Below are 15,392 nucleotides of genomic sequence, written 5' to 3'. Positions count from 1 at the left end.
CAATATCTTCTTTGAAGGGATACCTCTCTCTCACCGCGGCCAGGAGCCGCCTCCAGAGGCTGAGGGCTTGTGTTCCTTTTCCAATTGCTTTATCAATGCCCCCTTCCCTAGAGAGGGATCCCAGTTGTTTGGCTTCCTTCCCCTCTAATTCCAAACTACTGGCCCCATTATCCCAGCATCGGAGCAGCCAGGTGATAACGTGCTCACCTGAATGACGCCCGAAATCTTTCCGTATATCCCGCAACTCACTCAAGGATAGAGATCGGGTAGTTTCCGTTTCTTGTACACATGGTTCCTCCTCCTCCTCCTCTTCTCGTGATGGCCCTGGTTCATCGTAATCTCTTTCTAAACGAGTTGACTTTCTCTTCCATGATTTCTTCTTGCGTATAGGGGCGACTGATACTGGCACAGGTTGGTCCTCTGGTTCAGCTGCAACGCTTGGCACTGGGGTTTGAGTAGCTGCAGTGCCTGTCGTGGGGGTTTGAGTGGCCGCCGTGCTCATCACCGGGGTTGGAGCAGCTGCAGTATCTGTCGCAACGGGTTGGGTGGCCGCAGTGCTTGTCACCGGGGTTGGAGTAGCTGCATTCTCTGTCGCGGCGGGTTGGGTGGCCGCCGTGCTCATCACCGGGGTTGCAGTAGCTGCAGTCTCTGTCGCGGCGGGTTGGGTGGCCGCAGTGCTTGTCACCGGGGTTGGAGTAACTGCAGTCTCTGTCACGGCGGTTTGGGTGGCCACAGTGCTTGTCGCTGGGGTTGGAGTAGCTGCAGTGTCTGTCGTGAGGGTTTGGGTGGCCGCAGTACTTGTCACGGGGGTTGGAGTACCTCCCTTCTCTTTCCCTTGGGGGTACTGAATAGTGTTAAATAGGGCTCGATAGGCATAAGCCAGACCCCAGCACATGGCAGTGATCTGTATCTCTCTGGAATTGCCAGGGTGACAACATACTTCCTCCAAATGTTCTACTAATTTTTCAGGATTCTGCACTTGTTCAGGGGTGAAGTCCCACACCACGGGGGGTGCCCACCGTCTTAGGCATTTGCCCATACTTTCCCACATACCCTGCCACGCATAGCTATCAAGCCTTGGGACAGATCTCTGGATTATATTCTTAACTTGCTTACTAACCTTAGACAGATCTGATACCACTTGCCAAAGCAATATCAACAGATGTATCTTAACTACACAAGGATGTTCAAGATACTGAAAAGTTGTTGTAATGAGGGAGGAGACATTACATAAGATATTAGCTACGGTGCCATTCTGCATTTCCTCCATAAAAAACTCCTCAGAGGAGGAGGTATAATTGCTAATTGCCTCCATGAGGTGGTAGCTGTAGTACAGTAACGGCTTCCATGCAAAACCTAAATAACCAATAACAGTCAAGGCCAGTGTTTTAATAACAAGTCTCCTAGGCAAAATATCTCTAATCACTGCAGAGCACAGCCAGCTGACAGAACCAACAGCAAGTTTTAACATGTACTTTACAATCAGCATGGTAAAGACTGGACAAGCTAATACTGCGAGCAGATTAATCAATGCTGTGACCAGCAACTGTTATTATCTCAAACCCTTCTCGCCCCACGTTGGGCGCCAAAAATAGACTGTCGTGGTTCAGCCTCAGCTGGCAACTGAACACCACGCAGCCGCTCGCTCACCCCCCCCCACCCCTGTGGGATGGGGAAGAGAATCGGACGAGCAAAAGAACTTGTGGGTTGAGATAAGCACAGTTTAATAACTACAATAGAATGATGATGATAAATGATTATGATAATAATGACAATAATGTTAATATAATAAAAGGGAAAAGGAAGGAAAGGGAAAACAGGGAACAAAAACGCAGAAACACGAACGATATAACCGCTCACCACCCGCCGACCAACGCTGCCCGTCCCCGAGCCGCGATTGCTCCCTCCCTCCCCCGGCCAGCCCCTCCCAGGTAGCATACTGGGCATGACGTTACATGATATGGAATATCCCTTTGGTCAGTTTGAATCCACTCTCTTAGCTGTGCCCCCTCCCCTCCCGGCTTCTTGTGCACCCAGCAGAGCATGGGAGGCTAGACATGTCCTTGACTAGTATCAGCGCTGCCCAGCAACAGCCTAAACATCTGTGTGTTATCTCAACAGGTTTTTTTCCATGCTAATTTCAAAGCACAGCACTATACCAGCTAGAGTGAAGAAAATTAACTCTATCCCAGCTGAAACCATGACAATGTCTTACAGAGGTGAGCTGGGGCCCCTGATGTAATAGGAACCAACAGGGATACACCAGTGAAATACCTCAAAGGAACTGAGGGGTTCCTCGAAGTAGGTGATATGGCCAACAGCCCAGCTGAAATGCCTCTACACCAATGCACGCAGCATGGGCAACAAACAAGAGGAGTTGGAAGCCACCGTGCTGCTAGAAAGCTATGACCTAGTTGCCATTACTGAAACTTGGTGGGATGAATCCCATGACTGGAGTGTAGTTATAGATGGCTACAAGCTGTTCAGAAGGGACAGGTGAGGAAGGAGGGGTGGAGGGGTTGCCCTCTACATCAAGAAATGGATACAGTGTGAAGAGCTGTCTCTGAAGAATAACCATGAGCAGGTTGGAAGCTTATGGGTAAGAATTAGAGACTGAGGCAACAAAGGAAACTGTGGTTGGTGTCTACTACAGGCTGCCTGGTCAAGGGGAGCCTGTTGATAAAGCCTTGCTTCAGCTACAGGAGGCACTGCGCTCGCAGGCTCTCATCCTGCTGGGGGACTTCAACCACCCTGACATCTGCTGGAAAAGTAGCATGGTGAGCTGTAGGCACTCCAGGAGACTCCTGGAATGCATTGAAGATAACTGCTTAAGCCAGGTAATAGCCCTACCAGAAGGGATGCATTACTGGACCTGATGATGGTCACCAACATAAGTGAGCTAACCTGTGATGTCAAGATTGGAGGCAGCCTGGGCTGCAGTGAATGTGCACTGGTGAAGTTTGTGGTCCTGAGGGATAGGGGTCAGGCCAAGAGTAAAGTCAGGATCCTGAATTTTAGGAAAGCAAACTTCCAGCTCTTCAAGGAGTTAGTCAATAGGACCCCCTGGGAAACTGCCCTCAGGGAAAAGAGAGCAGAAAAGAGCTGGCAGATCTTTAAGGACACTTTACATAGATTGCAAGAGCTCTTGATCCCCATGTGGAAGAAATCAGGAAAGGAAGGCAGGAGACCTACATGGCTGAGTCAAGACCTGCTGGTCAAACTAAAGGGCAGGAAGGAAACGCACAGGCAGTGGAAGCAGGGACAGCTATCCTGGACACTATAGGGACATTGCCCGATTGTGTAGGAATGGGGTCAGGAAGGCCAAGGTGTGTCTGGAGCTGAACTTGGCAAGGGGTACAAAGAATAACAATAAGGGCTCCTATAGGTATTTTAGCCAGAAAAGTCAAAGAAAGTGTACTCCCCTGATGAACATGACTGGCAAACTGGGAACAACAGACAAGGAGAAGACTGAGTTATTCAACAAATTTTATTATAGAATCATAGAGGTCTTTTCCAAACTTAATGATTCCAGGATCATCAAGTCCAACCATCAACCCAATGCTACCATGTCTCCTAAACCATGCCCTGAAGTGCCACGTCTATGCATCTTTTAAATGCTTCCAGGGATGGTGACTACAAAGAAAAATAATCACTCGGGGGTTCTTCCAGGAAAACTGCTGTTCCAGTTTCCAGTGAGCAGGTCTCCAGACAGAGGAGCAGATGTGCTGATTTTATTTCTGAGCTTAACAGAGACACTCGTGGTTTGTATTTACAAGAAATGAGTGACGAATACTATGATCAGGAATAGAGGGGCCCTTCCTCCAGCCAGGTGGAGGAAAGGGATAACGGGGTTTACTGGACTGTGTGGATCCAATGGTCTGGCACATCCGACCCACAGGAGTATAAAGCTTTAGTGGATACCGGTGCACAGTGCACGTTAATGCTGTCAAACTATATAGGGGCAGAACCCATCAGCATTGCTGGAGTGACAGGGGGATCCCAAGAGCTAACTGTATTGGAGGCCGAAGTGAGCCTAACTGGGAATGAGTGGCAGAAGCACCCCATTGTGACTGGCCCAGAGGCTCCGTGCATCCTTGGCATGGACTGTTTAGGTGTTTAGTTGCTGACTGGGGCTGAACTACGACACTGCTGTTTAGAGATGGGTAGTAGGATATATCCTCTGAGTTACTGGACCTCTTGGGACAGTTTTTCCACAGCCAAGATTAGAGAAGAAAACATTTGCGTACCGTTGGTGCCTCGTCATCTTTCCAGGACATTACTACCAATGAGTTTGCATATGATAATGGTGCACTCAATACAAGTTTCTGCCGTATGGGTCATATGCACTGGGCTTCGTCTGGGTCTTTGGATGACTGTTGTTTGTCCAGGTCACTATAAATCACCTGAAGCATGGTTAGGTCCCTCAGGTACTGTATACCTTTCTCCATGGTCATCCATTTTCCTGGGTGATATATAACATATTCCTTGAAGGGATACCTTTCTCTAACACCTGATAGGAGTCGCCTCCAGAGGCTGAGGGCTTGTGCCCCTTTTCCAATTGTTTTGTCAATGCCCCCTTCCCTAGAAAGGGAACCCAGTTGTTTGGCATCCTTCCCCTCTAATTCCAGACTACCGGCCCCATTATCCCAGCATCGGAGCAGCCAGGTAACAATGTGCTCACCTGAACGACGGCCAAAATCTTTTCGCATATCTCGCAGCTCACTCAAGGATATGGATCGTGTAGTTTCCGTTTCTTTTACAGGTTCTTCCTCTTCCTCCTACTCTTCTTGTGATGGCCCTGGTTCTTCATCATCTCTTTCTAAACGAGTTGACTTTCTCTTCCAAGTTTTCTTCTTGTGTATAGGGGCACCTGATACTGGCACAGGTTGATCCTCTGATTCAGCTGCAACGCTTGTCACTGGGGTTGGAGTATCTGCAGTGTCTGTCGTGGGGGTTTGAGTGGCCGCAGTGCTTGTTGCTTTCCTTGTCATTTTAGACCCTGAGGCCTTCTCTTCCCCTTGAGGGTACTGAATAGTGTTAAACTGGGCTTGATAGGCATGGGCCAGGCCCCAGCACATTGCACTTATCTGTATCTCTCAGGGAGTGCCAGGGTGACATCATACTTCCTCCAAATATTCTACTAATTTTTCAGGATTCTGCACTTGTTCAGGGGTGAAGTCCCAAGACACTGGGGGTGCCCACCATCTCAGGCATTTGCCCATACTGTCCCACACACCCTGCCACACATAGCTATCGAGCCTTGGGGCAGATCTCTGGATGATGTTCTTAAATTGCTTATTAACCTTAGACAGAGCAGAAATGGTCTGCCAAGCAATATCAGCAGACATATCTGAACTATCTAAGGATGGTCAAGATAATGAAAAGTTGTTGTAATGAAGGAGGAGGCATTATATAAGATGGTAGCTAAGGTGCCATCCTGTATTTCCTCCATAAAAAATAACTCTCAGAGGAGGAGGTATAATTGCTAATTGTCTCCATGAGGTGGTACCTGATGTACAGTAACGGCTTCAATATAAACTTCAAATACCAAGTAAAACTCAAGGCCAGTGTTTTAAAAACAGCTCTCCCAGGCAAAACATCACTAATCACTGCAGAGCACAGGAGACCACAAAAACCAACACCAATCTAACAGGCACCACAAATACAAGAGCATGGTGCAGATTGGATAAACTAATATTGAGAGCAGATGAATCAATGCTGTAACCAGCAACTGTTATTATCTCAACCTTTTGTGCCCCATGTTGGGTGCCAAAAAGGACTGTCGTGGCTCAGCCCCAGTTGGAAACTAAACACCACGCAGCTGCTCGCTCACTCCCCCCACCCCAGTGGGATGGGGGAGAGAATTCGAAGAGGAAAAGGAAAAAAACTTGTGGGTTGAGTTAAGAACAGTTTAATAATTAGAATAAAGTAATAATAATAATATTGATTATGATAATAATAACAATAACTATAATATAATAAAAAGGAAAAGGGAAAAAGGGAAATAAAACCAGAAACACAGATGATACAACTGCTCACTACCCACCGACCGATGCTGCTAGTCCCCGAGCCACGATCGCTGCCTCCCTCTTAACACACTGGGCATGACTTTACATGATATGGACTATCCCTTTGGCCAGTTTGAATCCACTCTCTTAGCTATGCCCCCTCCCCTCCCGGCTTCTTGTGCACCTGGCAGAGCATGGGAAGCTAGAAAAGTCCTGGACTAGTATCAGCACTACCCAGCAACAACCAAAACCTCGGTGTGTTATCAACCTTGTTCTCATACTAAATCAAAGCACAGCACTATGCCAGCTCCAGTGAAGAAAATTAACTCTATCCCAGCTAAAACCGTGACAACCAGTATCTAAGCCATTAGGAATAAGTGTCCCTCTGCTCAAGAGAGAAAATACACACCATGGTCCACCCTATGGTTTTACCTGTGTGACCATGGAGAGGACATGAAGAAGTGGGATGGAAAACCTACCTCGACCATCGGGGCGTGGGTACGCGAGCTGCAAAGAAGAATAATCACTCAGGGAGGTTCTTTCCTGGAAAGTTGCTGATCCAGTTCCCAGTAAGCAGCTCCCCAGAGAGAAGAGTAGAAGCACTGATTTTATTTCTGAGCTTAATAGAGAGACCCTTGGTTCGCATTTACAAGAAGTAGCAAATACTATTATCATGAATGGAGGGACCCTGCCTCCAGCCAGGTGGAAGAAAGGGATAACTGGGTTTACTGGACTGTGTTCCCTTAATGGCCTGGCACATCAGCCCCATAGGAATATAAAGCTTTAGTGGACACCAGTGCACAGTGCACCCTCATACCATCAAACTATATAGGGGCAGAAGCCATCAGTATTGCTGGAGTGACAGGGGGATCCCAAGAGCTAACTGTATTGGAGGCCGAAGTGAGCCTAACTGGGAATGAGTGGCAAAAGCATCCCATTGTGACTGGCCCAGAGGCTCCGTGCATCCTTGGCACAGACTACCTCAGGAGAGGGTATTTCAAGGACCCAAAAGGGTACTGGTGGGCTTTTGGTGTAGCTGCCTTGGAGACGGCGGAAATTAAACAGCTGTCTACCTTGCCCGGTCTCTCGAAGGACCCTTCTGTTGTGGGGTTGCCGAGGGTCAAAGAACAACAGGTGCCGATCGCCATCACAGCAGTGCACCAGTGGCAATATCTCACCAACCGAGACATCTCTGATTCCCATCCATGAGCTCATTCATCAACTGGAGAGCCAAGGAGTGATCAGCAAGACCCACTCACCCTTTAACAGCCCCATATGGCCATTGCGGAAGTCTAATGGAGAGTGGAGACTAACAGTAGGCTATTATATTTTCAGTATTATCATAATCATTATTATCATTACCATTATTACCATTATTATTTTATTTTAATTATTAAACTGTTCTTATCTCAACCTATGAGTTTTCTTGATTTTTATCTACTGATTCTCTCTCCCATCCCACTGGGGTGGGGGGAGTGAGCAAGCAGCTGCGTGGTGCTTAGTTGCTGACTGGGGCTAAACCACATCATTTACTTTTTAACAACAGGGTTTAGACATTGAGCAGTGACCATATCAACAGAAATGTTAATAAAATAATTTATTAAATAAAACATGGAAGTTGTCAGTGTTTATAATACCAAATTGCAACAGAAAAAGAAAAAAAACCAAACACCCGAAAGCTAATGTCCCAACACTCAAGCATAATACAAAATTATGCAAGTGTTAATGCAAACTCAAATTACACATCGTATGCACGTGGTAAATGAACTTGTTACTGTACACAAGCAAAAATACTGCCTAGCAATATCCCTTACACTTTCTTCCCTGAGTCTTTAATAAAACTAGTGTCTGTATTAAAGGCTAACCTTCCCTTGCTCAGCCAGTTTCTTCACCCACCTTTTAAACTAGTAAGCACTGAATACTAAAACTTTATTTGAAAGAGCTGTCCCTCATTCTGCCTGCCTCAAAATGTTTCCTATGAGCTCTACTATTTGTAACAAGAGGAGTCAACCATATTTAATAATTACTATGTGACCAGAAGCATGAGCTTGTATTTTTCAGCATTCCTTTTCAAATCTACATGATACAATTTCTCTTTGAAGAAAAAGCTAATACTTCAACATTCTTCTGAGCCAAAGACATGTGATATGAAATGAGGCAATCAGGCTGTAACTAGAATAATTTAACTCCTTTTAAGGCAGCTACAGAAGGAAAGTTATGAGGGAACAAACCCATTAGCTCAGAAAGTGTACTATAACCCTTGGGTGGATAGATTACTCACTCAGAAGGAAACAGAAGAAATTTACCTTAGAAAATTAAGACTCCTTCCCCACTTTTCTAAAGCCAGCATCTTTTCTTAGTATCTTCTTTATTCTTTTTAAACAGAATAATATATAGCAAGGGTAATTTACCAAAAAGCTTTAACAGCCACTAAAATAAACTACCAGAGTAATTCTTTAACAAAACCCATCATTACAGAAAAACATAACATGAAATCCCCAGTTAGCAAATATTCCCTTCCCTCACTGACCTGTTATTTGAGAGTTCAGCTGTAAAAATAAACTTGGTGCTTGCTTTTGGAGGAAACACTGCAGGTGGGAGAGGTTAACTCATTAAGATCCAGCAGAAAAATCTCTTTCTTTTAGTCGTTTTGATTTATTTCAAGGCTGAAGGACTTGATTAAAAAAATATAAAGAACTGTTCATTTGAATGTGATGCTCCTAAAACCTTAGCATTCTTTGTGTACAAGGTATTGACCTATAAGAAAGCAAAGCAGACAGGGATTACAAAAACCTGAACTGCCATTACTATTCTAATATGAAAAGTTAGTAAAAGCCTTGAAAAGAGCTATGTTTTTTCAAATTAATATTTCATATGTGGAGGCTATCTTTTGTGGAATAGGTTTGTTTAGAGTTTTTTGTTTGGTTGGTTTTTGGTTTTTCTTGAGTTAAGCATTAAGTATTAAAAGATCATCTGTTCATCTTCGACAATTACGTGGTTTGACAAGCTTGATATTTGCACAGTGGTGATAATTACTATATTTACATACATATGATTTACTGTGCTTTTATTCTGTGTAAACAACCATAGTTTTATTTTCCAAAGGCCAGGCATGTAACAACTGCATATTTGTCTAATTTTCTTTTTGTTTTGCAAGATACATAATAATATTATGAAACAGCCAATTTCCAAGAATTAGTTTAAAAAGTACACTTTTAATTTCTGGTATTAACTTCCTGTTTTCCTGCTACTAAAGTGAAAAAGATTCATACCGAGAGCCAGTTTATCTCAAGGCATAGTGAGGACTGTGCAGACCTCATGGATCCCTTCTAAAAACATTTTCTCATAAGTGTTTTTTCAGAAACTGCTTAGGACTGCTCATGCTGACATTTGAGGATTATCCCCACTTCTGACATGTTTATCTTCCTGGCACATGTTAACAAATAGGGAATCTTTGGAATTTATAAAGCCCAAGATTTTTGATTTTAAACACTTCATTTAAAGTGTTTGTTCTTGGAACTACAGAGGCCAATCACCCACTACCATCTGCACCAACAATAGCTTTATCTGGAGGCTAGGACTGGGACTAGAGTCCGCTTCCTATTTCTGATTGTTTGTTTACACTTTTTACAAAAAGCTTGCATTGTCATGGTAGCAGAAGCACAGGTCTAGAGGTAATAAGAAAAGGACTAAACTAAACTGATAATGGATATCTGAAGCACTTGCATCCTGCCACACATATAGCACAACTACATGACCTATTGGTGCAGTGACAAGCAAACAATGATAGGCTGCTTTAGTTTTGTGTGAAGTTAGAATCATAGAAATCATAGATCATGGAATCATTAAAGATGGAAAACACCTCTAGGATCATCAAGTCCAACCATCAACCCAATGCTACCATGTCTCCTAAACCATGCCCTGAAGTGCCACGTCTATGCATCTTTTAAATGCTTCCAGGGATGGTGACTCCACCACCTCTCTGGGCAGCCTGTTCCAATGCCTGACCATGCTTTCAGTGAAGAAATTTTTCCTAATATCCAATCTAAACCTCCCCTGATGCAGCTTGAAGCTGTTTCCTCTCATTCTATTACTAATAACTTGGGAGAGGAGACCAGCACCCACCTCGCTACACCCTCCTTTCAGGTAGTTGTAGAGTGATAAGGTCTCCCCTCAGCCTCCTCTTCTCCAGACTAAACAACCCCGCTTCCCTCAACCTCTCCTCATAAGACCTGCTCTCCAGACCCTTCACCGGCTTCGTTGCCCTTCTCTGGACACGCTCCAGCAACTCAATGTCCTTCTTGTAGTGAGGGGCCCAAAACTGAACACAGTATTCAAGGTGTGGCCTCACCAGTGCTGAGTACAGGGGCACAATCACTTCCCTAGTCCTGCTGACCACACTATTCCTGATACAAGCCAGGATGCTGTTGGCCGCCTCTGCCAGGCAGCTCTCCAGCCACTCTTCCCCAAGCCTGTAGCATTGCATAGGGTTGTTGTGACCCAAGTGCAGGACCTGGCACTTGGCCTTGTTAAACCTCGTACAATTGGTCTCGGCCCATCAATCCAGCCTGTCCAAGTCCCTCTGCAGAGCCTTCCTACTCTCGAGCAGAGCAACACTTCCACCCAACTTGGTGTCATCTGCAAACTTACTGAGGGTACACTTGATCCCCTCGTCCAGATCGTTGATAAAGATATTAAACAAGACTGGCCCCAAAACTGAGCCCTGGGGAACACCGCTTGTGACTGGCCACCAGCTGGATTTAGGTCCATTCACCACGACTCTCTGGGCTCAGCCATCCAGCCAGTTTTTTACACAGCAAAGAGCACACCCCTCCAAGCCATGAGCTGTCAGCTTCTCTAGGAGGATGATGTGGGAGACAGTGTCAAAGGCTTTGCTAAAGTCCAGATAGACAACATCCACAGCCTTTCCCTCATCCACCAGGCGGGTCACCTGGTCATAGAAGGAGGTCAGGTTGGTCAGGCAGGACCTGCCTTTCGTGAACCCATGCTGGCTGGGCCTGATCACCTGGTTGTCCTGCACTTGCCTAGTGAGCTCACGCAAGATGTATCACTCCATAATCTTCCCTGGTACCGAGGTCAGGCTGAAAGGCCTGTAGTTCCCCGGATCCTCCTTCTGGCCCTTCTTGTAGATGGGCATCACATTGGCAAGCCTCCATTTGTCTGGGACCTCCCCTGTTAACCAAGACTGCTGATAAATGATGGAGAGTGGCTTGGCAAGCTCCTCCGCCAGCTCCCTCACTACTCTCGAGTGGATGCCATCCGGCCCCATAGACTTGTGAGTGTCCAGGTGGAGCAGCAGGTCATAAACTGCTTCCTCCTGGATTATGCGGGGTTTATTCTGCTCCCTGTCCCTCCCTACCAGCTCAGGGGGCTGAATACCCTGGGGATAACTGGTCTGACTATTAAAGACTGAGGCAAAGAAGGCATTTAGTACCTCAGCCTTTTCCTCATCCTCAGTAGCAACGTTCCCCTCTGCGTCCAATAGAGGATGGAGATTCTCTTTGGTTCTCTTTTTGTTGTTAATGTATTTGTAAAAACATTTTTTGTTATCCCTTACAACAGTGGCCAGGTTGAGTTCTAGCTCTTGGGGAGATTCCGATTGGACACGAGAGGAAAATTTTTCACAGTGAGGACAGTCAACCATTGGAATAATCTCCCCAGGGAAGTCGTTGGCTCGGCCACATTGGACACTTTTAAGATTTGGCTGGACAGGGTGCTGGGCCATCTTGTCTAGACTGTGCTCTTCCTAGAAAGGTTGGACTAGATGATCCCTGAGGTCCCTTCCAACCTGTGATTCTGTGATAGCTGGGCTTTTGCCTAATTTTCTCTCTGGAAGACCTAACGAGATCTCTGTACTCTTCTTGAGCTGCCTGCCCCTTCTTCCAAAAGTGGTAGACTCTCCTTTTTTTCCCTGAGTGCCAGCAAAAGCTCCCTGTTCAGCCAGGCCGGTTGTCTTCCCCGCCGGTTTGTCTTGTGGCACTTGGGGACAGCCTGCTCCTGTACCTTCAAGAGTTCCTTCTAGAGGAGTGCCCAGCCTTCCTGGACTCTTTTGCCCTTCAGGACTTCCTCCCAAGGGACTCTCCGAACCAGTGCCTTGAACAGGCCAAAGTCTGCCCTCCAGAAGTCCATGGTAGTGGTTCTGCTGACCCCCCTTCTTACTTCACCAAGGACTGAGAACTCAATCATATCCTGGTCGCTAAGCCCAAGACCGCCTCTGACCGCCACATCTCCCAGCAGTCGTAAGAGTCATCCCACCGTGTCTCTGTGATGGTGACTAAGTCATAGCTATCCCTCTGTACAATGGCTTCCAGCTCCTCCTGTTTGTTGCCCATGCTGCGTGTGTTGGCATAGATGCACTTGAGCTGGGCTATTGGTTTCACCCCCAACCCTGGCATGCCACCCCTAGGCTCCTCTCTAGTGGACCTGGCTATATCCCCTTCCCCCTTTGAACCTAGGTTAAAGCCCTCTCAATGAGCCCCACCAACTCATGTGCAAGAATCCTTTTCCCCCTTTGAGATAGGTGAACTCCATCTGCCGCCAGCAGGCCCGGTGCCATGTAAACCTCCCCATGATCAAAAAAACCCAAAATTCCACCGATGGCACCAGCCTCTGAGCCACGTGTTAATCAGATGAGTTTTCCTGTTCCTTTCAGTATTATTCTTCCCTGCCATTGATGGGATTGAGGTAAACACTACCTGCGCTCCCGGTCCTTCAACTAGTCACCCCAGTGCCCTGAAGTACCTTTTGATTGCTCTTGGGCTTCTCTCTGCAACCTCATCACTGCCCACCTGCATAACCAACAGTGGGTCAGTATTAACTTATATTAAGTTGTATTGACTACGATAATATTTTAATATTAATAAATCTCATCATAAACTGAAAGTACAGGCTCAAATATGTAACATGGGAAGACAGAACATAAAACCACTCATGCTCCAACAGCATGCTTGACCTATTGCAGTTTATAAAGGCTGCTAATAGTCATCTTCTTTCACAAAGATGGGGGCAGGGGACCCTTTCCCCACCTCCCCTCCAAAGAGGTGTCATTTTGGTTTATCTCAGAAGCTGTTGCATACTTGTTTAGATGAACTAAATTTACTGCCCTTCTTCAAATCCTGACACAGGAAACAGCATCAACAGGGCACTTATGATGCGGTGTTCTAGTGTAAACATGCTACAGAAACAGGCAGAATTGTGAGATTATTTTTTCGAGGGGTTTTTGCTTGGAGGGCTTTTAAAAAGTAAGTGCTTAGAACAGAAGCTGTGATTTTTTTTTTTAACCTTCTGTCCCCAGTGCTTCAGACCTGCACTTGACCCCAGGTGACTGCCAAGATGAGAGCCATAAGGCTCACCCGCTCCCCCAACAGCAAAGCCAATCAGGAAGAAAACAAAATGCAAGCCACCCAGTGAAAGAAAGGGGAACCACCACTTTCCTGAACAGCGCTTCTGGTGCCGCAATTTCAATATGCAAAGTTAACGCAGCTACATCACCTCACAGCACTTCTTTTTTTCCTCGGGCACAGCTGCCGGCAGGGTGGCTTCAAACGAGATCGAGGAACCGCTGCAGTGTGTGGAAGACGACACAGATTTACAGAGGGTTTTGATTTTGGTTTTTTTGTGTTTTGTTTTGTTTTTTTAAGGGTTCCTTCTAGGTATTAAGGGCCCTCCTCCTGGCCCCCTCTCACAGTCCTTCAGCAGAGGGCAGACAGCTGGTGAAGGCCCGGCCTTGGTGGTGTCTCCCCTCAGCAGCACTGCAGCCCTGACTGGGCCTGGCTCCAGGCTAGGCTGTAGGAGCAGGCAGGGCCCTGCCGTCAGCCCCACAAGCCTCCCTCGGTTGGCATGAAGCGGCGAATACAGAGACTAGCCCCATGGGAGACTTTTTGGTGGTTTTTTTTGTTTGTTTGTTTTTTTTCCCTTCTCCCCCCCCGCGCCCCAGCTGGGGCGGGGGAGGTGGGAACGAGTAACAAATGGACGCGTCCCCTTTAAACACCTCCCCCCGCCCTTTCCACGTGGTGCAGGGCGGGGATTCCGTGATACGTCACTTCTGTTTCTGTCGTGGTGTAGAAGAGCTGCGTGTGGAGTAGGACGTGAGTTTTAGGGTTCTCCCTCGTGCCCAGTTGGGGCTGCCGCCATTTTCTCTATCACCTATCCGTGGTTCTTGGTGGCTCGGTACCTTCTGGCTGGTGCAGGAGAGGTTCGCTGGGTAATCGTATGGCGAGACTTTCCCTTTTCCTTGGTTGCTTCCTGTCCTCTGCGGGAGGAATGTTCCGCTGTGGAGCGGGCGTGGGGTGGGAGCCGCTGCCATGTTGGGGGGCAAAGAATTTGAGCGAGGGAGAGAATGGCGATAGGGAGCCATCCGGCTGCGTACACCCCCCCCCCCCCCCCCCCACCCCCCCCGCTGGGATCTGGCTGCTCACTGGCGATCCCCGGCACTTTTTTTTTTTTTCTGTTGTATTTCCTTTTCTCTTCTTCGTCGCCGGTAATCTGCACCCCTCTTTCTGCCACCCCGCCCCGGGAGGACCTGAGCGTTCTTGCCCGCACCCTCCCGTCGGGCCCTCGTTCTTTTCCCCTGGGGGGGCAACACGAGCCATAGAAAAGAGGAAGAGGGGAGGAAAATGGCGGCTGGAGTCCGCCTACCTGGTTTTCCTAGCTCGCACTCGCTTGTCTTTCTCATATTCTTTTCCCTCGTCCTCGCTTGGCCTGTCTTGTTCCACCCTCGCTCTCCCCGGTGCTTCGGTGTCCTCACGCTCTGCCTTGCCAGCTTCTCTCGAGGGGCACCCACCAGCCCCAATTTCTTCCAGTTTCCGCCCCCGCCTTCCTCCATATTGTTACTTCCTTATCCTTATGCGGTCTCTGGGGTTATCCTCTGCTGGTGATCCCGCCCACCGCGTATCGGACTTGTTCGGCTTCCCGATTTCATGTCATCGCTGTACTTATTTTTACATTGTCCTATTCCAGCTCTCCTCTGCCTCCATCCTGCAGCGTGGTTTATATGTGTTTCCCATACCCTGTTTCATTTTCAGTGCTACAGCTTCCATCGTTGTGTTCCAAAGTACTACAGCAGAATTTGCCCTACTTTAGAACCACATTGATCCATTAGCATTTTTCTTCAGACTCCGTTTTTTCCTTTGCACATAGTTTATTTCACTGCCAGTTTAAAAATACTGCTATTCCTTCCCCCCCCCCCCCCCCTTGAGATATGCTTCTTTAATCTTTTACTAGCCTTTCCTAGCTGTGGTCTATTTTATACAGTTTCTTCCTGCGTTACTTATTTTTGTTTTGAAAGATCAGATAAGCTATTTATTTGTTACAAAGGGTTTCTAGTAGCAGGCAAGATTTTCAACTGCTATAGCTAACCACATG

The 15,392-nt window shown here is 46.9% G+C and overlaps 1 protein-coding gene and 1 long non-coding RNA gene across 7 annotated transcripts in view; one reads left to right on the top strand and one right to left on the bottom strand.

Annotated features, from left to right (window-relative positions):
- Positions 1-7,590: 7,590 nt before the first annotated feature.
- On the bottom strand, positions 7,591-14,868 carry LOC135310883 (uncharacterized). Its single transcript, XR_010370841.1, has 2 exons — positions 14,667-14,868; positions 7,591-14,327 (listed from the first exon to the last, which is right to left on the bottom strand). It is a non-coding gene; the product is annotated as an uncharacterized LOC135310883 (long non-coding RNA).
- The window catches only part of LOC135310882 (activated RNA polymerase II transcriptional coactivator p15-like), a 55,809-nt gene continuing 54,435 nt past the window's right edge, over positions 14,019-15,392 (top strand). For 3 of the 6 annotated variants that reach the window (XM_064439977.1, XM_064439976.1, XM_064439975.1), the window contains exon 1: positions 14,021-14,116. The gene's annotated coding sequence lies outside the window, so the exon portion shown is untranslated. Of the gene's footprint in view, positions 14,117-15,392 lie in introns of all 6 variants that reach the window. The other 3 variants (XR_010370839.1, XR_010370840.1, XM_064439974.1) reach the window with 2 other exon arrangements.

The sequence above is a fragment of the Phalacrocorax carbo genome, assembly GCF_963921805.1.
Source record: "Phalacrocorax carbo chromosome W unlocalized genomic scaffold, bPhaCar2.1 SUPER_W_unloc_4, whole genome shotgun sequence".
In the NCBI taxonomy this organism is placed as follows: domain Eukaryota; kingdom Metazoa; phylum Chordata; class Aves; order Suliformes; family Phalacrocoracidae; genus Phalacrocorax; species Phalacrocorax carbo.
Note: the sequence above shows the minus strand (reverse complement) of the source record. Positions and strands in the feature narration are given on the sequence as shown.